Genomic DNA, 22,469 nt, shown 5'->3' on the forward strand with positions numbered 1-22,469 from the left:
ACAGTCAAGATGATTGTATGGGTACATACATATATATACATATATATACATACATATATGTATGTACATATACATATATGTATATATGTGAATGACAACGCTCTTGAGAAATGTTGACTTAGAAGATGCCCTTCAGCCTAAACACTGTGATCCTATGACTCTATGATCTAGCAGTAAGAAGCTACAGTTCAGGATGCTAAGAACTCCACTGTCTTCACACTGATTCTATTTTTTGGCTAGTGTGCTATTTATATCCGCCTTAGTCATTGTTTTATTGCTGCGAAGATATAATTTGGGGCTTGTTTAGGCTTTTAGAGGGCTAATCCATTATCATCATGGTAGGAAGCGAACAAGCATGGTGCTGGAGCAGTAACTAAGAGCTCTGCATCCTGATCCACAGGCCACATGCAGAGAGAGATAGACTTGGGGGGGGGTCTGAGCCAACTCCTAGGGACACACCTCCTCCCACAAGGCCACACCTCCTAATCCTTCCCTGACTGCCCATCAATGGGAACTATCCTTTCAAAAATATAAGCCTGTTGGGGGCCAATCCCATTTAAACAAACACAGCATCATAACCAATGCAGTGAAGGGCACCCATCCGCTTGAGAGCTTTTTATTGCTGTCTAACATTACTATATGAAATAATGGCTGTCATTGTGAATTCATACACACACGTATGCATGCTTAAAATCACTGTACTTTGCTCACTTTCGCCCTCCCATCACCTTCCTCTACTCCACTCCTTCCTTCTACTGGGCCCCTCATACTTTAATATTGTATATAAAAATCTGAATTTAAAAAAATAATAATCCTATAAAGCATGTGATGTCAACATTGGCTTGACACCATAATGTACAGTCTCAGCACAGACCCCAAGCAACTAGCCAGTGAGGCTTGAGACAATGAGCCCAAATAAACCTGTTAGCCTTTAAGCTGACTGTGTCAGGTGCATTGTCACAGTTATGGAAAGCTAATGCACACAGACTTGACATGGGAAGAGGAGATGGTTAATAGAGTGCATTAGATGGGGGCGGGGTTGCTCTGAGTAATTCTGGTGATAATGGAATTCTCCTCCTCAGTCCCTTAATGCCCTCTGACTTCAGGTGTGACTGAGCCCCCAATGAATTCTATCTTTAGTTTAAAAAAAAACAATCAAGAACAAAAAGCCAGGCAACCAAACAAACAAAGCAAAAAATAAAAAAATAAAAATAAAAACAAAGCAAAAAAACAAAGCAAGGGACAGGGAAGCTAGCACAGCGGAAGTGCTCGCCATGCAAGTATGAGGATCTGAGTTCAATTCCACCACCCTCATAAAAATGCCAGGCCTAGTGGTTCATGTTTTGCAGTCCCAGTGCTGGGGACACAGAAACAGCTGGATGCTTAGTGCTCACTGACTGGCGAGCCGAGGCTACACTGGCAAGCACTGGGTCCAGGAAGAGATCCTGTCTAAAAGTCAAGGTGGGCAGCCCCTCAGGATGAACACTAGGGGTTAACATCTGACCCTCACACCCACCCATCCACCGGCACACAGGGCTGATTTAGTTGGGTAATTATGAGCTAGAAGATGTCTCTATATCAGTAAAATCTCTAACTCAGATTTAACTTTGCCTTAAAAGCTCAGACTTATAAAATGATAATGGATGCCTTTGATTTCAAAAAACGAGCACTAAAGATGAAAAACAAGTCAGCTGAGCAACATAAAACTTACCATGGTAAACACAGGTCTCTGTGTATACAATATGCTCATGCCTGTGTAAGAAAAGAGAAAACAATGTGTATTTCTAATGTGTCTCTATAAAAATACACCTCAGGACACATACCTGCCTTGATTTCCAGTGTAGGTCTTAGCTGCCTACACTGCACCTTACAAAAACAGTTAACCCACTTTCCCCAAGAGCTCCAGAAAAGAATTCATAGGTAAATCACTGAGAAGCAAGTGCCATTGACCCAGAAGAGATAGAGTGCCCAACAAAGGCTCAGTAATGTTTTATTCACATCAAAAACAAAGGGTTGAAATCAAAGGGTGTGTGTGTGAGTATGTGTGTGAGTGTGTGTGTGTGTGTGTGTGTGTGTGTGTGTGTGTGTGTCTGCACACTGGGAATGGGTATGTAAGTCCTATCAGGACAGAAGCTGATACTCTGTAGGGAAGACACTGGGTGAAGTGTGAGTGAAGACACTGTTCATGCTCCCCATCAGCACTGAGGAGAAAAATGCAGAAGAGAATCTGCAGGAGCAAGCAGAGTCAGTGCACAGAGCCCACACGGAGTCCGCCTCAGGAGGACATCAGCCTGGTAACCTTTCTTCAGATAGACTCTCTATAAATGCAGCGTGAAATCTATGAAACGGTAACATTAAAATCTGAGCAGTTTTTAATTATTCAGATTTATCCCTTTATAAGCTCGAGTTTGGGGCTGGCGTGATGGCTCAGCTGTCAAAGGCTAGGCTCACAACCAAAAATAAACTCCAATTTGCCAGAAAGCCATAGACATTACAGTGGCATTAAAGCAAACAGAGGATCCCAAAGCAGGCTGGTTAGCAAGGCTGGTAGCTATAATCAATTAGCTCTGAGTTTGATTGAGAGACCCTGTCTCACTGAATAAGCATGAAGGGCAATGAGAGAGGATTCTGAAAAGAGCTCTGCCTTCCACAACACACTCATGTAAACACGCACACACATGGAAAAAAGAAAAGTCATTTTTTTAAGGATTAGAATGTACATGAGATGTAGTAAAATTATCTCATTCTTATGTACATGGGGAGAGTTCACCAAAATAAACTTTAGCTTTCATATTTATAATAAACATGTAATAGAAGTTAAGCACTGTGGGTGGGGGGAGATGGCTCGGCAGTTAAGAGCCAGCATTGGTCTTCTAGAGGACCTGGGTTTGATTCCCAACACCCACATCAGATGGCTCATGGCTCTCAAATACTGTAACTCCAGCTCCACTGGGATCCAACAACTCTGGCCAGTATTAGCAGCTGAACTCACGTGAATACACGCGTGTGTGCACACACACTGGCACACACAGACACACACATTCACACACACTCACATACATATACACACACACAGACACACACAACTCACGCAAATAACAGTAAATCCTTAAAATCAGCATTTCTACTATTGTGTTACTAGAGAGTCATTGTGAGGTTAAGTGAAGACAGTACGTTGAAGGACAGGCAGGCAGAGGTCAAGGCAAGAGACTATAGAAGCACTATAGAAGGGGCTCGTGGACTACAATCTGGTAAGTGTGGGCATCCCCCTCCCTCAGTTCTCAGGCCAGCCCCAGTGCTTAGAATACCTGGGAAGGTGAGGCCCCAGCAGCCTGCAACGACAGGGCGGTGGCCCACGCCTCTGATGCCAGCGCTCAGGAGGCACAGGCAGGCAGCTCTCTGAGTCTGAGGCCAGCCTGGTCTGCAGAGCGAGGACCAGGACAGGCAGGGCTGCACAGAGAAACCCTCTCTCTACAAACAAAGTCTGTTTTATGAGAACTAAAAAACTATTTTTCCTGTGATGGTCAAACTCCACTGTGCATATCTTGAATGAGCTCCAGCATGCACGGTTTTTAAGATAATCCATTTTCCTTTAAAATTGAATAAGGAGTAAGAAAACTTTAGGTACAAATGCTTAGATGCTTTGAAGATCATTTCCCATGTTAAATCAGGTTTTTGCCGTGGGGAACAAGACTGTAAAAGCACCTGGGATACTCCATTCTGCCACACACCGCCATGCCTTTGAGACCTGCATCTAGCTATGCCTGCTCTCAGGCCACACTCAAACCCAGCCTATTTATTATTTGCATTTGGTCAGAGAAAAAAAAAATTGCTAACCCATAATAACAATTTGGCTTATAGAAAATGTGGATCTTCTGTGTTATACTCTTTCGGTGTGTGAGAGGCTTTAGTGCACAACAAAAACTTAGATTCATTAGGTGGTGTCAGTCTAAGAAAAAAGATGCCACAATAAATCCAAAATAAAAAAATAAATAAAACAGTGATCTGGACCCGGCATTGCCCAGGCAAGCCCAGTGTGCGGACTGAGCTCCTCCCGTACTCTTGTGTTGTTATAAGAGGTTTTGTTGCTGTTTAAATATTTACTTATTATGTATGCAGTCTTCTGCCTGCGTGTACACCTGCGGGAGGGCACCAGATCTCACTGCAGATGGCTGGGAGCCACCCTGTGCTTGCTGGGAATGAGCTCTGGAAGAACAGACAGTGCTCTTAACCTCTGAGCCATCTCCAGCCCCATGTTGTCCGTCCTTTCTTTTTCTTTTTTTTTTTTCTTTAATGTCAATTTAATTAAAAAAAAAGCTTGGAATGTGGTAGACTATTTATAATTATACTGTGTCTAATAATTAAGTCAGGAGGAAGAGGATGTAATTAAATAGTAGAGCAGGAGTTGTGCTTAGTGTGTGCTTAATACGTGCAAGGCCAGGGTTCCATCCCCAGCAATCTTCCCAAAAAATTAGGTCAGTTGAATCTGATAGGAAATGATAATTAAGGAGACTGTATATGAAATGTCCCTTCTGTGTCTAAGACTCTAGTAGCTCACTGTCCCGTGCGTGCAGAGACAGGGTAAGCAAACAGCGACCAGTAAGGTCGGGCTGGCCTCCGACTTGGCTCTGCAGAACGTGTAAATGACTTTATAACTCATCCGTCATAGCTGAACGCTGCCGAATTGCTTTTAGCTAGCGCCATCTAGAGGTGATAACAAGACTTGCCCTGCATGGAGGAAAATCGGGAAACAGGGAAAGGGATCGAGGGACAGCGAACTCCGCCGCGCTCCGCGCCGAGGGCGCCTGGCAGCTCTCTCTCCCCGGGCTGGCCAGAAGAGCTGAGGGCTGGCCCCGGGCCTGCTTGCCTAAAGCCTTTCTCTGTCTACTCAGGCCAATGCTGATCAGGAGAAACGATCTTCAAAGGGCTTTCTGCGACTCGCTCGCTCTCCGGCTCCACGCAGACCGTCGGAAGCACGTTCTCCGATGCGGGTCAGGGCCCTCGGGGTGAGAACGGCGCCGTGGAGCCGTCCACGCCCTCCCAGGGCGCTCGAATCTGCGCGCCCCCGCTAAAGACGCCTCTCCCTTTCCCCGCCCCCTCGCCTCTCTCTCACGGGTTAGTAACCTCCCGGTACCGGCCCTGTCCACTCTCTCTAACAGCCGCTCGGTGCGCGGGGAAGCTCCGCCGCCCTCCTCGGGCCAGTCCGGGGGACCCAGCGCTCTCCGAAACACTTTCTCTCCGGCGAGCTTCCCCTTCGCTCGGGGATGTCCCGTTTCTGTCACAAGGACACTTTATCCACCTCAGCTACGTTCTCTCAGCTCCTCCCCGCGATCTAACAGCTTCCTTAAACCGGTGGAGCTCGCAGCGCCCTCCTGCAGTTCCTCAGCTCCTGCTCTCAGCTCCCCCCTGAAGTCCCCCGCCGCCTCCCTCTCCCCCAACCAACCCCTCTCCCTCCCTTCCCCTCCCCCAACCCCTCCCTCCCATCCCCTCCCCCACCCCACCTCCACTCCCTTCCAAACCCTCTCCCCCACCCAACCCCTCTCCCTCCCATCTTCTCACCCCCCTACCCTAACCCCTCTCCCCCCACTCCACCTCCACTCCCTTCCATCCCCTCTCCCCCCCACCCCCACTCCCTCTCATTCTCTCTCCCCCCCAACTCCTCTCCCCGACCCCACCTCCACTGCCCATCCCCTCTCCCCCACCCCACCTCCACTCCCTCCCATCCCCTCTCCCCCTCACCCCAACCCCTCTCCCTCCCACCCGTCCCCACGCACACTTTCAGTCTCTTCTTTATGCCCTCCAAGGTCTTTCCTCCCTCAGGCGGAGCTCATCTCCCCCCCTCCACTCCCACCCCCTCCCTCAACCCATCCCCTCCCCCAGCTAAACCAGAGCCAGTCTGGGCCTTCATGATGTCTCTCTGCTCACTTTTGGAGCTAATAGAAATTTCCTCCAAGAAGACGGAGGGAGGGTGGGATTGGGAGCAGACGAGGGAGGGGGCCACAGCCCGGATACAAATTGAATAAATTGTAATAAATGATAATTTTTTGAAATGAGGAAAAAAAGAAATTTTCTCCAGCGGAGCTTCATTTTTCAACCCTCTCTCTCCGACTACAAACAGCTTGGCCTTAGTACAGATCAATGGCCAAAAACTGGTGCCATTGATTTCCACACTCTCACAAATGGTGACTTACACCGCGCTAACAAATAATCCCCAAATCTCTTACATTTAAACTCGCTCTGCTGTGCACTTCCAAAAGTCTCTCATCTCTAAGTTTTTACTTCCCGCTCTAAAAAATCATCTATCTCTACGATTTCTCTGCTTTTTGCTCTCAAAAACATCTCGTAAGACTTGTCTCAGGATTTGTAAGTTTATTTTGTCTGATTAAAAAAAATCTATAAAATCTGTAACAAAAATATCAGTTAAAACTTATAACAAGCCAAGCGGGGTGGCACATGCTTTTAATCCCAGCACTTGGGAGGCAGAGGCAGGCAGATCTCTGTGAGTTTGAGGTCAGCCTGGTCTACAAAGTGAGTCCAGCTCAGCCAGGGCTACACAGAGAAACCCTGTCTCAAAAAAACAAAACCAAATCAAAACAAAAATACTTAAAACAAAAGGCCTATAATTAAAAATGTATACATGGTTAATCTTAATTTGCTATATATGGGATTCGATTCTTGTTTTTTAAAAAATGGATCTAAAAAAACAGATTTCAATAATAGCACATGGCCGGTGGCCATCTTTACTAAGGTAGAAAAGGGCACGTGCCATGTGACCTCAACACCATCTCGGTTAAGATGACCACATGGAGGTCAGGTGCGGTGGCACATATCTTTAAACCTAGCACTTGGGAAACAGAGGCAGGTGGACCTCTGTGAGTTCAAGGCCAGCCTGGTCTACAGAGTGAGTTCCAGGACAGACAGGTCTACACAGAGAAACCCTGTCTCAAAAGAAGCAAAACAAAACAAAAGATGGTCACATGGTATAAAGCAAAGCAACAATTATAAAACTTTTTATCACTTCTGAGCTCTCTGCTAACCATTTATCTATCTTTTAAACCAAGGAGACAGCAAGTCTACAAAATATTTTGGATAAGAATGGAATTTTGTACAAAATTCCTAAGGTTATAAGGTTACCAGAACCTAACCTAGAGATATAGTCCAACTACTTGTTTTTGCCAGCTATATTCAACCCCAAGCTTCTAAACATTTTAAATAAAGAACAGCATATGTTTAGTAAAAATATATAGTTGATAAATAAAATTTATAAATTCCTAAGGTCTGCTAGTTTTTTGTCTTTGCTCACTTCATTAAGCTTCAGCAATTCAAATAAACCAAGTTATTGAAAAAACTGATAGTCTGAGATTTACATATTTATTATTTATACAGTGTTCTGTCTGCATGTACACTTGCAGGCCAGAAGAGGGCACCAGATCTCATTATAGATGGTTATGAGCCACTATGTGGTTGCTGGGGATTGAACTCAGGACCTTTGGAAGAACAGCTAGTGCTCTTAACCTCTGAGCCAATGAAGAGTTTAAGTTAGCCTGGGTATAGCTAGCCTGAGTAAAGAGCCATCTTGACTGGGAGCTGAATTCAGGTACCAAGAAATATCACAGAGTGTGCACTTGGCAGAAAACAAAGTTAACTCTGCTAGCAACAACCTTCAGGAAATAATACAGAATAAATGCTTCATAGAAAATAGAGACAAGGGGCTGGAGGGATGGCTCAGTGGTTAACAGCACTGTCTGCTCTTCCAGAGGTCATGAGTTCAATTCCCAGCACCCACATGGCAGCTCACAACTGTCTGTAACTCAGTTCCAAGGGATCAGACACCCTTATACTAATGCACATAAAACAAATAAAATAAATTTTTAAAAAAGAAGGGAAAATAGAGACAATCTCCCTGGCAATAATCAATGGGAAACGGTTGAGAATCGGGTGGGAAAATTCCCCCAGTGTTTCAGATGTGGTTTAGAAAAATAGCCATTGTGATTATATGCCTTAGCCATGTGATTGTGTGCCTCAGAAAAGGTCACCCTGCCCTGCTAAACTTCACCCAATTCTGTAATGCCAAGGCTTGTGCCCCCCTGCTTGCTGCCATGGAAACCCCCTGCTCACAGACTTTCCCTTTAAAAATCCTGTTCACTCAGAACTCGGGGTCCCACTTCTCTACTGCTGCGCCAGTGAGACTTGGGTCCCAAGTTAGATCGCTCTCGCAATAAAGCTCTCTTGCTATTGCATCAAGTCACCTCCTGGTGGTCTCTGAGGGTCCCGTGAACCTGGCATTACATTTGGGGGCTTGTCCACCCGGGATGCCTCGGGACCTCTAGGACTTCCAACCCGGAGAGCTTAATCCCGTGGGCAAATGTTTTATGTTGTCTGTCATAAGTTTTTTGGTATATGGTTTTGGTTAACCTTCAGTGTAATAGGGGCAGAATACGGCTTGGGGGAGACATCCAGACAGCCATCTGCCTGAGGGGGTGTCTGAGATGTCGGGCAGTCTCATCGGTTTAACCCCTCCAGAAGTTCTGTGGCAGAGAAGCTGGAATGGGGATCAGTTTCAGTCCTTCTGGAACTTCTGTGGCAGAGAAGTCCGGGAAAGCCAGGTTTTTGGTTTTACTTCCTCTCTGTGTGTGATTAATTGTCTTTTTTCTGGTGTTGTGCCTGGAGTTACTGTTTCATTTCTGTGATTAATTGTTTGTGGTTTTGCATCTACTTGAGAGTGCTTGATTTTACTTTTGTTCAAAACTGCGGCTGTTTTTGTTTCTGTGATTTCAGTTTTGTCCTGGGATATTAGCCCAGGTATAGGCTGTGAGTTGTTGCCTTTGGTTTGTTTTTGTCTGAGACGGCTGGTTCTTTTTGTGTATGAATGATTTACTATTTGTTGAAATTGCTCTCCTAACTCCTTTCTCATTCTGCTGAATTCTCTTGATGAATAGACTGACGATATGGGACAGAATACTTCCAAACCCCTTGACTTGGTTCTGAGTTAGTTTAGGGAAGTTAAGACTAGAGCTCACAGTTTTCCAGTTGATGTGAAGAAAAAAAAAGGATGACTTTTTGCAGCTCAGAATGGCCCACCTTCAATGTGGCCTGGTTGCCAGAAGGAACTTTCCACCTTCCCACTGACCTTGCAATGGGAAATAGAGTCTTTCAGAAAGCATATGGACACCCAGACCAAATGCCCTATATTGTAGTTTGGAAGGATCTAATGATTCATCTACCTCCATGGATTAAGCCCTTTCTGACACCCACTAACAATCCTCCTTCCACAGGCTCTCTGAAACCAGAGGTCACTTCCCTGGCTCCCTCGACCCCCCCCCCCCTTAATCTGTTTTGCAGGATGGGACTCCCATGGAAATAATTTTTCCATCCCCTCCTCCTCCCACTCCTCAACCAGCTTCTGCTCCTTAATCCAGGTTGGAACCACCATCTCACCCAGAGCCAAGGACTCAGAGCCACCGGGCAGCCTCTCCCTCTGGGGAACCAGAGGCAGATTTCACAGTCCTTCCCCTACGGGCCACGGGACCACCAGATGATAATGGCAATCAACCTCACCATTATTGGCCTTTTGCCACATCTGATCTTAATAACTGAAGAACTCAGAATACCAAGTTCTCTGACAACCCTAGAGATTTGATTGATGTCTTTAAAACTGTCCTTTATACCCATCAACCTACCTGGGATGATTGCCAGCAGCCTTTACAGGTTTTGTTTACCACAGAGGAGCGGGGACGTATTATTTCAGAGGCGTGCAAAAATGTCCCAGACATTACAGGAGTTCCAACTACAGATCAAGCCCATATTGATTACTTTCCCTACAGGAGGCCCAATTGGGATTGCAACACGGCTGAAGGTAAGGAGCGTCTCCTAGTCTACTGCCAGGCTCTGTTAACAGGTCTCAAGGTGGCTGCAAGATATCCCACTAATTTGGCCAAGGTATATGATGTCAGACAAGAAATAGATGGAAGTCCAGTTGCCTTCCTGGAAAGAACTAATGAAGCCTTTTGCAGAAATACACATGTAGATCCAGAAAAACCTGAACATATGGGTACGGTTGCTTTGGCTTTCATTAACCAGTCCGCTGCAGACATAAGTAAGAAATTACAGAAACAGGAAAGAATAGGACAGATGACATTGCAAGATTTAGTTGAGTTAACTGAGAGAGTGTACAATAACAGGGAAAGTTCTGAGAAAAAGCACTTGAAGACAGGAAAGACTCTGAATTGGGATCTGACAAGGGTCCTATTGGCCAACAATGTTTTGGACCCCAGAGAAAGGAAGCCAACTTCAGCAGATATCCCAGGACAAAGGACCCGAAGGACCATGCCAACTGCCACTGGGTAAAAACCAGTGCGCATACTGCAAGGAGGAAGGTCATTGGGTCAGAAATTGCCCCCCCAAAAGGGACCCAGGTCTCAGACTAAGGTCCTGGCTCTAGAGGACCAGCATTTGTGTCGAAGGTAAGTCAGAATATAGCTAAGTTTATTGGGGCAGATTGGAGATTGCATTGTGCAGATAGGCCCCCAAAGTTCAGGACAGGTAGAGAGGATGAACAGAACATTAAAAGAGACCTTAATGAAATTGACCTTGGAGACTGGTGCTGATTGGGTGATGCTCCTCCCCTTTGCCCTTTATAGGATAAGGAATTCCCCTTACCAGCTAGGTTTAACTCCCTTTGAGATTATATATGGGATGCCAGCCCCTATAGTACCCAACCTTAAGATTGATCCTACTGCTAAAATGGATTAAAACAGGTTTTGAGAAATGTTTAAGGCTTCTGTGCAAGCAGGCAGCTCTTAAAGGGGCAACAGCAGCTTCTCAGGTAAAAAAGCTGCAAGCCTCTATGGTCATAAAAATTGGATTCAACAGGTAGCAAGATGTTCCTCCCTTGAAATTACAGTTAAAGGGAATAAAAATGAGTTTTATAGTTTTGTTTGTTTGTTTTGAATATATAAGTTAACTATGTTCTATATATTTTGATGTCTGATTATTGATTATTAAATGCATTGATTTAATAATTAATTTAATAGATTATTAAATGAATTAATAATCAATACTTTACATAATTTCTGTCCTGTTTTAAAAACCAGGTTTATAAAAATAATAAGGTTTAAAACTCTGTTTATATAAAATATTAAAACTGCATTTCCATGTGTTAATATACAGGAACTCCTCTTGTTGACAGCCAAAATCAAAATAATACACTTGGTATTGATTTTAAAAGTACTGAATTGTTTGCATTGATAAAATTTGGTTTTGACCTTTAAAATTATGGATATATTTTGTTACTTCATTTCTAAAAAGGGTACCTTATTTTGATATTGCAAAAACAGGTTTTAAAAAATTATGTTTAAGGCTATGAAATATTTTAAAGTTTATCAGGCATTTTAGACAAGGACCTTGGGTATTCTAACAGGGAACTTGGAACAGTTTCTCAATCCTTTGGGGGAGAACAAAAGACTTTCATATTTATTTTGTTAATTTTACCAAATGAAACCAAGCTATACTATTTGAGCCAGTTATGAAAATAGCAGTTTTTTTAATATGTCAGAATGATAAAATAATGAAAGGGGTTCTAATGAAAACTTTTATATAGTCTGAAAATCAAGAAAAATGTTTGGTAAAATAAAAAAAAAACAGAATTGAGAAAAGCCTAACCTAAAGGTATAAAGAATATTATAAAAGGTATAAATTATTTGCTTTGTTTTTTACACGTGCAAGTACAAATTGAGAAAAAAACTATAAAATATGTTGCTCTTCATTTAAAAGGCTGATGTTTTCTCAATGCAAAATGTTTTTTATGCTCTTTAGCCCAGGTTTATATAGGGTTATATTCATTGTTAATTACTATAAAAATATATGCCTGGTTGCCAGCTCTTATGTAAATGATTTAATGCTGTTTATTTCTGGCCGATGGGTTTGAAATGACCAGAAATGTCCATCTCTAAGGTTGCCAGCTGTGTTCAGTTCTCTGTTTAGTGCCAATGAAACTTTTGTCCTTTATGCTTTTTTGCTGTTCAGTTTTAATGGAATATGATAGGATAAGCAAGATTTTCTGGCCCTTCTATGTATTATATTTGATTGAAAGCTTTGCTTTGATTTTAATTCAGAAAGATATTTGAAGTTATGCTAGTAAATGCAGTTAGTTGTAAGAATGGATTTTGTCTAGTCTTTTGTTTATGTTTTTTAAGTTAAGCCTAGGATGGGTAATTACAAAGTTGGTCTATATAGATCTACTTGAGATAAATATGGGTTTAAAACATTTATTTAAGGAATATGCCAGAATTAAAAATTATGACATTCTATTTCAAAGGATGTAATTTAAAATAGATAATTAAAAGAGAAATAAAGAATAATTTAGATATGCTGGCTCTCAAGCTTGTCAGAGATCTGATGAATATGGCATTTTAACTTGTGTAAGCTTATTATGACAGAGAGTCCCAAAATCCTGGCAGTAGCTCCCCCAAGGTCTCCAAGAAGATTTGGCACAATGCGACTCTGGATTATGGTATGTTAACCACTGGGCAAGACTGCCCCAACTGGCCCACTGCTAGGGCCAAGCCTAAACTGTGGACACCTGGAGAGTCAATGTTTCACACTGCTAAGGGCAAGGTGAGGCCATTCTCTCCTTTCTTTTTTTTTTTTTTAATTTATTTATTTATACAGCATTCTGCCTACACACCAGACCTTACTATAGATGGTTATGAGCCACCATGTGGTTGCTGGGAATTGAACACAGGACCTTTGGAAGAACAGCGAGTGTTCTTAACCTCTGAGCCATCTCTCCAGCCCATTCTCTCTTTTCTTTCTCCACAGAAACAGTCTCTCATCTTCTTTGCCTGATCGCTGGACCACCCCTGCTCATGATGCCAGGAGACCACAGGAGCCAGAGACAGCTGCCTAGAGTGATGGACTGACTAGTGGTCACTGTCATTTTGATTGGTACATAGATTGGTACATATTTATCCTTCTCAGGTCTCTGATTACATTGATGGCTAAGCTAAGCTAATGGTAGCCTTGCAGCTAAAGAGCAGATAGTTAGATCCATTGTTAGTTCATTCGTTAATTTATTAGTTAGTTAAAATTACCAGGTACTAGTTCTTTTGTTTTAAAAAAGGCAAGCAGAGTTGCCTTGCCTACAGGCTTTACGTTAATTATCTATGTCTTATGATGGATGGCTGGTCTCAGGATATAGGAGTTTACGTTTTGAGAATCTAGAAAATGTTATTTGGTCTGGGAAAATGTTTCAGGGTTGATAAATGCAAGAAAGATTAGAGGGTATAAGTAGGTGTTCTAAGGTATATGAGCATGAATTGTAATGATACAGAAAAATGATTTGAGGCATATTAAAAATGGAAGATATTTTAGATTTCTCTCTTCTCTCTGCTATTGTTTTGCTTATGTTGTTATAAGATTTCAGGAGTCCAGAGTTTTGACATTGACTAATAGAGTTCTGATAAGTTGATTGCTTATTACCCAGTCACAAGTTTGAGATTTTAATTGCCTTTTGGTTGTTTTCTGGAGATAAATTTAAAAATGCATTTCATCATGCTAAACATATATATGCAATATGTATATTTGACCCAAAAGCCATAGCTTTTACTACGATATTTTTAATATTTGCCATTTTTGAGATAGACTTTTTGATATAAGAGTTAGAAATATTTTAAATTTATTTTTTCTAGTTGGTTTGTTAAGGGAAGTCCAAGCATCCAGAGTTTGGCACTAAAGCCATTAATGTATTTCTGCCTAACTTTCCAGTTTAACATGGAGATGGAGACTAAAAATAAATGCTAAGAACTGATGAAAAGTGGCCCAGCTCTATTGGTGGCTGATTACCAACAGCTGTATCCACAGTTAAAATGTTAGAGTTTTGGATCATGGATACATTTAAATTGTTGCTCATTCCATTGGATGCAGTTTTACCTGTTATTCACAAAATGTTTTAGGAAATCAAAAAGTCATGAGACCTGAATCTGACATAGCTCAAACAGACCCCAGATGAGTTTTTTCCCTGGTCTTGGGATTACTCATTTTCCCCATTTATTAAACAAATTTTAATTTCTGTTTCTAGTTTAAATTTGTCTCAGCAGATTTTCACCTGGTTGAGACTGCAAGCTGAGATCTGAACTTCCTGGATGCTGACATGATTGCTCACTGCATCGTCGGATGGACCACCTAACCAGATGCTTCTGAGGACTGCCCCATTGCTCAAACTTTGGCTGGCATTTCAGCCTTCCTAGCCCCTGATGTCAATGGTCCTATTGTCAGCGCTGAAGCTGTTTCAGAAGATGAGACCACCAGCCCAAATCCCACCTACAAGCTGAAATGCTAAGTCAAACGGGCTCCCTGACATTAGCTATTATCTTGAGGATTGCTTAGCTGGAGCAGAAACTAATATTGCAATATAATACTGGACGTACAAAGCCAGAGTTATAGCAACTCAAAGGCAGAATCTTTTGCTTTGGGCCATTTTTGGATCATGCTTGCTTAAAAAGTTGTTAGAATATTAGGTAAAGACTAAGAACTATACAGTTAATGGTAATGAGAACCCAATACTGTCAGCTTAGAGATGACCTTGAACTGTAAGAGCCCAAGATTGGCCTCTTCAGTTACATGGAAAGAAGGAAATGAAAAGTTTAAGTTAGCCTGAATATAACTCCATTTTGAAATAAAGATCTTGACTGGGAACTGAATTCAGGTACCAGGAAATATCACAGAATGTACACCTGGCAGAAAACAAAGCTAACTCTCCTAGCAATAGCCTCCAGGAAATAGAACAGAAAAAAATGATTCATAGAAAATAGAGACAAACTCCCTGGCAATAATCAATGGGAATTGGTTGAGAATCAGGTGGGAAAATTCTCCCCAATGTTTCAGATGTGGTTTAGAAAAATAGCCATTGTGATTATATGCCTTAGCCATTGTGATTGTGTGCCTCAGAAAAGGTCACCCCTCTCTGCTAAACTTCACCCAATTCTGTAACACCAAGGCTTGTACCTCCCCTGCTTGCTGCCATGGAAACCCCCTGTTCACAGAATTTCCCTTTAAAAATCCTGTTCACTCAAAGCTCAGGGTCCCACTTCTTTACTGCTGCATCAATGAGACTTGGGTAGTTTGTTCAATTGTTCTCGTAATAAAGCTCTCTTGCTATTGCATTGAGTCACCTCCTGGTGGTCTCTGCGGGTCCCGTGAACCTGGCATTACACTATAATAGGGCACTATAAAAGGATCACTAAAGCTCCCACTCTCTCTATGAACTGCACTTATGGTTCAGAGTTTACTATATTTATGGCCTAGTTTTATGTTGATACCAATGGATCTTTAATTAAATCTTCAACTCAAATTTTTAAGGCTTAAACTTAATAGGCATAAAGCTGTAAAATCCAAATCTTATAAAAGCTACTAACTTTGAGGAGTGGAACATGCCTGTGATTCCAACACTCAGGGAGGCAGAGGGAGGTGGATCTCTGTGAGTTTGAGGCCAGCCTGGGCTACAAAAAGATTCCAACACAGCCAAGACTACACAGAGAAACTCCACCTCAAAAAACAAAACAAAACAAAAAAGCTGCTAATTTTTAAAGTATTATGTAATTCATTCAGTAACAAGCTTTATCCTCCTGTATGTGTCTATGGGTTAAGCCTAAAATCATATATACTTAATGGACAGAGAGTCCTCAAATTCACAGGTCTATTGAATACACCATTTAAATGTTTAATAAAGCTTTTATAGTAGCCATCTCCTAGCAAGACCCCTAAGGTCTCCAAAGATGATAGGTGAGCACAACTCCACCTGATTTGTGGTTATTCTAACTGTTGGGCAAAGCTGTCCCATGCCTCACCTGCTGCCAGGACTCTGCTCAACCTGAGAACACTTTTGGGTTGATTGCCCTACTCTGCGTGGTCAAAATAAGGTCAGTCTCCCAGGTCCCTTCTCCCTAGGAAAATCCCTCAGACCTGGGTCTGCCAGCTAACGGCCTATGCTGCTGTCCGTGGCAGCTGAAGGTTAAATGCTGTCCTGTGTGACAGCTCAGCTGACTGCTGCCCCCAATGAAGCACTGAGCTGACAGGAGCCTAGGACAACCGTCTATGCAGTGGGCAAGCCTCGGTCGTTGTAGCTGATACATATGTCATTTAGATTATACCTCCTGCTATAGTTTACCTTCAGGGCTTCAGCTGAAATAGTGAGCTTTTTGGCTTTTCCTCTGAGATGTGGACTGAGTAGGAAGGTTAGCTGGGTGCTTTCTCTGCCTCTCTGAGCTAGCAGGTTTTCATCCCAGCATCTGGCTCTTTATTGGTAAAATAGAACCATTGGGATTTTCATCCTTTATAACAACATTTTGGCACTCCAACAAGTGGCACACTCCAGACGGATCACTCCAACTGTAGACAGAGAGGCCATCAGATTTGGTAAGTCATCTGGGAACTCCTTAAGAAGTTAAGGATGGGAAGTAGCTGGAACTTAATAGAAACCTTTAGAACCCTGTATTAGTGCTACTCTAGGTGTCTTGAAAGCAGAAACAGAAAATGAAAAGATAAATTGCTTAGCTGAAATTGTCCCAATACCAATTATGATTATTATCATTTTGGTATTTTATACTTTATTCTTAATAGCCATAATGGCTCTCTGTAGTGGTTCAAAGAAAAAATGGATACAAGCCTTAGGAGGAAAATTAGAGAGGCTTATACATGAGAATAAAAATACTCAGGCACAGACGAGGGGTTTAGACAAGCCTTAGAAAGATTTATAAATAAGAATTTAAAATATTCTCAGACATATACAGGAGTTTAGAAAAGAGTCTACCATGGCATCACATAATGAAACTGAAAGGGGGCTGGCCTAAGGCTGTTAGAAAACCAGCCTTATTATATCCAGTTACTATTTAAGATATACCAGGACATGATAGGCACCCCCAAGGTTGTAAGGAATTGAAATGGCATCCTGCAGACATAGTAGATTTAAGGAAGCAATCATCTCCTATGGTATGCATTCATCCTATCTTAAGCAGATGTTAGACTCATGGTCAAGCCAGAGCAGGATTATTCCCCATGACTGGAAAGATATGACAATAGCAATATTGGAACCTGGTCCTCAGTTACAGCAGCAATCAGGGTAGAAAGAGGAAGCGAAGGCTATAGGACAGGGATATCAGGCCAGAGGTATTGATATTTCTCAGGATCGGTTGCTAGGTGAAGGTCAATATGCTGATTTACAAAGGCAGTTTGAACTGGATGGCACTATGTTGCCTCGTAGCTTTACATGCTTGGGATAGACTGAAGAATCAGGAAAGAGTCTGAGTCATTTACTAGAATTATACAAGACCCAAAATAAACCTTTAGTGATTTTGCAAAGATTGACTTCAGCTGTAAATGTTGTGGTACCAGATTCAGAAGTCAGAAAAATACTAATTGAAATTTTGGCTTTTGAAAATGCTAACTCAGAATGCAAAAGAGTAATTAGACCTTTAAAGGCAAAATCAGCACCAACAGAGAAATGGATTAGAGATACAGCTGATATTGGAACTCCTGTTTATGATGCTAACCTGATTGGAGAAGCAATTTCTAAAAGACTTCGGAAAAATCAAAACAACAGATGTTTTAATTGTGGTAAGCAAGGCCATTTGAAGAGGCTTGTAGGCCAGGCTTTCCTAGAAACAATAATTTTCCTAGAAGTAATCCAAAAAGAAGGCCCCAGCCTTCTGGAGTATGCAGTTTGAGGCAATCATTTCCTGTCAGCATAGGAGAAACTCAGCCATTAAAACTCAGCAATTAAAAGATTTAAAGCCTATTAAAAACAACAGTGTCTTGGATGTAATCAAGGACAGAACAGCTTCAACAGATAAAATAAATAATTCAAGAAAGACCACAAAACAAATATATTGGCAAACTGCTGTGAATGATCAGACACCTAAGCTAAAAATAAAAATAAATGGCAGTGGAATTGAAGGTGTAGTAGACACAGGAGCTGTTGAATTATCAAAAACAGTCACAGACTATTCAGGTTGTACATAAGCGGTATACAACAGATGTTGGTCTTTCGAAGGTACCAACCTCCCTACCTTTAAAGTGGTTGACTAACAAGCTGTATGGGTGGAATAATGGCCTATGACAAAAGAAAAATTACAAGTACTGGAATAGCTGGTACAGGAGCAGCTAAGTTCTCAACACACTGAGGAATCTACCAGCCCATGGAATTCCCCTGTGTTTTTTATAAAAAAGAAATCAGGAAAATCTAGGATGTTAACTGAGTTAACATAAATAAGATGATTCAGCCAATGTGCTCTTTACAGCATGGAATACCATTGCCTTCTTTATTTCTTAAGTAATTTATAGTAATTGATTTAAAAAGATTGTTTTTTCACAATCCCTTTGCATGTGAATGATAGAGAAACGTTTGCTTTCTCAGAGCCAACTTATAATAATAGTGGTCCTATAAAGAGATATCACTGGATGGTCTTAGCACAAGGAATGTTAAGCAGTCCTACCTTATGCCAATATTTTGTACGACAGCCATTAGAGATAATTCATAAACAGTTTCCTCAATCTAAAATTTACCATTCTATGGACAATATCTTACTGGTTGATTCAGATGCAGATAGCTTAGAACAAATGTTTAATTAAGTAGGGAGAATTTTGTCTTGCTGGAGATTACAAATTCCTCCTGAAAAAATACAAAGAGGAGATTTTATCGATTATCTAGGATATAAGATAGGTTTACAGAAAAATTGACCAAAGAAAGTACAAATCAGGAGAGATCAATTACAAACTCTTAATGATTTTCAAAAATTGCTGGGAGTTATTAACTGGCTATGGCCCACAATTAGATTAACTAGTCAAGAGCTAAGTAATTTATTTCAAAACCTTAGAAGGTGATAAGGATTTAAATAATCCCAGAAAATTATCATCTGAGGCTGAGAGAGAATCGTCTCTGGTAGAAAAGAAATTACAGAATGCACTTGTGGATTGCTTGGATCCAAAGCTAGATTGTATTCTGGTTATTTTGCCTTCTACTCATTCTCCCATGGTAATTCTTATGCAGAGAGAGTACAGTGTCTTAGAAGGAATATTTTTAGCATATAAACAGAGTGAAAAAATTAGAGACCAATGTAGATAAGATTTCTGAACTGATTCTGAAGGGAAAAATGAGACTTCATCAATTAGCAGGACTAGAGCCAGCAGAAATTGTGGTACCTTTTACTAATGCCAAAATTACCTCTTTATGGGCATGAAATGAACATTGGCCAAGAGCATGCAGTAATTTTTTGGGCAAAATTAACAACAAGTATCCCAAAAGCAAGAGATTTAAACTTATAAAAATAACTAATTGGATTCTCCCTCATATAGTAAAAGGGACACCAATTTCTGGAGCACCTACATTTTATACTGATGCAAATAAATCAGAAAAGTCAGGATATAAGTCAGGAAATTTAAGTAAAGTGGCTCAGAGCCCTTATGATTCAGTTCAAAATTCAGAGTTGTATGCTATTGCTATGTTAGTATGTGATTTTCCTGAATCTCTTAATACAGTTACTGACTTGCAATATGCAGAAAGAGTTGTTTTACATATTGAAAATGCTGAGCTTGTTATGGATGATTCAGAATTAACTTCACTATTTATTCCAGTACAATGAGTAATTAGAAATAGATGCTTTCCTGCAGGTGAGGGTGGTGGTGGTTGGTTTGAAAGTGAGGACGATATTCTGGGTTTTCACCTCCTTTCTACTTGGTCTGTAGAGCACAGTTATGGTTCGCAAGAAGAAGAAGCAGCAGAAGCTGTGGTGCTGGTATTGTAACAGAGTTTGACGATGAGACTCTAATACAGCACCAGAAGCAAAGCATTTTATATGCAATAGATGTCATAAGAAATTGTACACAGGATGTGGTTTAGCTATTCATTGCAGGTGCATAAGGAAACCATAGATGCTGTACCAAATGCAATACCTGGCAGGACAGACATAGAGTTGGAAATTTATGGCATGGAAGGTATTCCAGAAAAGGATATGGGTGAAAGACAGAGACTTCTTAAACAGAAAACACAAGAGAGTCAAAAAAAAAAAAAAAAAAAAAAAGGCAACAAGATGACTCTAATGAATTTGAGGATGAAGAATCTGCAGCTTCAACTTCCTTCCAGCAAGGTTATAGCCTGCCAATGGCTCAGCCAGGACTGCCTCCAGTTCCAGGGGCACCAGGAATGCCTCCAGGAATAACTCCATTGATGCCAAGTGTTCCTTTCCTGGTGCCAGGCATGCTCCCTGGATTGCATCCTCACCGAAAATATACACCCAGTCATTTTGTAGTGAAAACATGATGCCAGTGGGCAAATGATGTCACCTGGGCCTGGAGTACCACCTCTGATACCACCAGGTTTGCCTACACCTGTTCCATGTACTGGAATTTCTCCAGTGATTCGAGCACAGACTGCTTCAGCTCCAGATATTCCTAATAGACCACCTGTACCAACAACAAGAGCACCTACTCCACAGCTTCCACTTACTAAGCCTCTTTTCCCCAGTGCCTAACAGGCTCAGGCAGCTGTCCAGGGACCTGTCGGTACAGATTTCGAGCCCTTAAATAGTACTCCTGCAACAACTACAGAACCCCCCAACCCTACACTCCCTGCTTATACACAATCTGCCAGTACTGCAGCCAAACCAGTGCCTTCAATAGCAAGTAAGTAAGCCTGCTCCACTTACCAACCACCAGTGAGCTGACCCTCCAGGTGAGGATGTATCACTGCAAGAAAGAAGGTCACAGTTACCTAAATATCAGTGCAATCTTCCTCGACCAGGACAGACTTCAATTGGTAATCTCCCGGCTGGACCACTTGGAGGTATGATGCCACCACAGCCAGGCATCCCCCAGCAGCAAGCAACAAGACCTCCAGCGCCACCTCACGGTCAGATATAAGTGGCAAGTGGTCTTTATGTGGTCCCAATTCCATTAAATATTAAAGCTGGGGGTTGGAGCATGGCTCTCTCCTTCTCTAAGGGGTCCCCCAACAACAAATCCACCTGTGCTGTGTAACACCAACCACTGGAAAACACTGCTCCATGTTTCTTCTAGCTCTGCTCAAACAGACTGCTGAAGACAGTCAAGTTGCTGAGTTCATATGAGACTAACATGAACATTTTACAAAACTTTGAACACTAAAATACTTACTCCTAGGCTGCCAAATATACCCATGCTGGACATGTGGAAAGCTTGGCAAAAATTGCTTCATTTTTGCAAGCAGTTTTACTGTATTAGAGTTAAAATCTTCCCTTTTTATTAAGACAAAAAAGAGGAGATATAGAAATAATATAGGAACAATAGGGACAAGGGGTAGATTATTAAATCTACTCCTACAGATTTTTTATATATTGATACAAAATTAAGGTTGTAATTGGTTACATTAGTATAGACCCTTTGTATATTGATGCAAAATTAAGGTTATATTTTGGATACAGCATACTACATATCAACTCTCTCTAAGGATTGTACTTATGTAATTCTTAAAAATGCAATGTGAAGTTCTAGTCCTTTTGAAAGCTACTATCACAAACTGTTTAGAATAATTAAGAAATGCAAACTAATACTCAATCAAACTTGTGGTTTTGTTAGGTACTAGTTTAGTTAATCACGGGTTTTTTTCTAAGCTTATCAGCAGCGTATAGTTAGAAACAAGCAATTCAGATATAATAGAGATAGATGGTCTTCAGAAGCCTCAGAGATTTACATAATTTGACATTTAAAGATGTTTTACTAATTTTTTGACAATGAGACATGTCAGCTCCTGGCAGTACCCCCTTTCAACTTCAAAGGTGATGAGCATCAAAAAATTCTCCTTTAGAAGTTGGCTTCCTGTGTGCCAAGCTAGCCACTGGGCAAGGAATGCCCTTGCTTCTACTGCAGACAGGATGCTGGACAAACTGGATTCAGGAAAGTAGACTGACAAGCTTTCCAAGGACAACGTAGGCAAGTCCTTGATATGCCTGCTTTACAGAAAAGTCTGTCTGATGTTCTGAGCCAGAAGGCTGAAGATGATGCTCCAACATTATAGAGATATCTTGAGTGACTGTCCAAGTAGCCAGCAGAATCTGTCATGTCTATAGCTTTGGAAGGTGCTTGCTCTGGAGTAGATATTGTGAATGTAATTTTTACCTGATAGTACATAGTTTATTGATGTTAGAGAAAAAGTGTTCTATTTAGACAAAAAGGGGGAAATGTTGCAGGATATTTGACCCCATTGTGAACCTGAGATTGTGAACTGTAAAGCCCTGTTTCTTGTTTGATGTGGTTGAGCCCTAACAAACACCTTTATCCAAGAACTTTGCTTATTGTAAACAGGTGATTATGATATGGTTTGGCAAGCCCTAGCCCACACCTTAATCCAAGAGTTTAATAAAGGATTTAATAAAGTTAACCCTACATCAAGAGGCACCTGATTAAACCACCTGGATTAAAAAGGAGGAGGGACTTTGAGTTGA

The 22,469-nt window shown here is 41.5% G+C and overlaps 1 pseudogene; it reads left to right on the forward strand.

Moving 5' to 3' along the window:
* Positions 1-19,746: 19,746 nt before the first annotated feature.
* Positions 19,747-20,910, forward strand: LOC110540566 (BUB3-interacting and GLEBS motif-containing protein ZNF207-like; annotated as a pseudogene).
* Positions 20,911-22,469: the final 1,559 nt, after the last annotated feature.

This window comes from Meriones unguiculatus, chromosome 6, assembly GCF_030254825.1.
Source record: "Meriones unguiculatus strain TT.TT164.6M chromosome 6, Bangor_MerUng_6.1, whole genome shotgun sequence".
NCBI classification, from domain to species: domain Eukaryota; kingdom Metazoa; phylum Chordata; class Mammalia; order Rodentia; family Muridae; genus Meriones; species Meriones unguiculatus.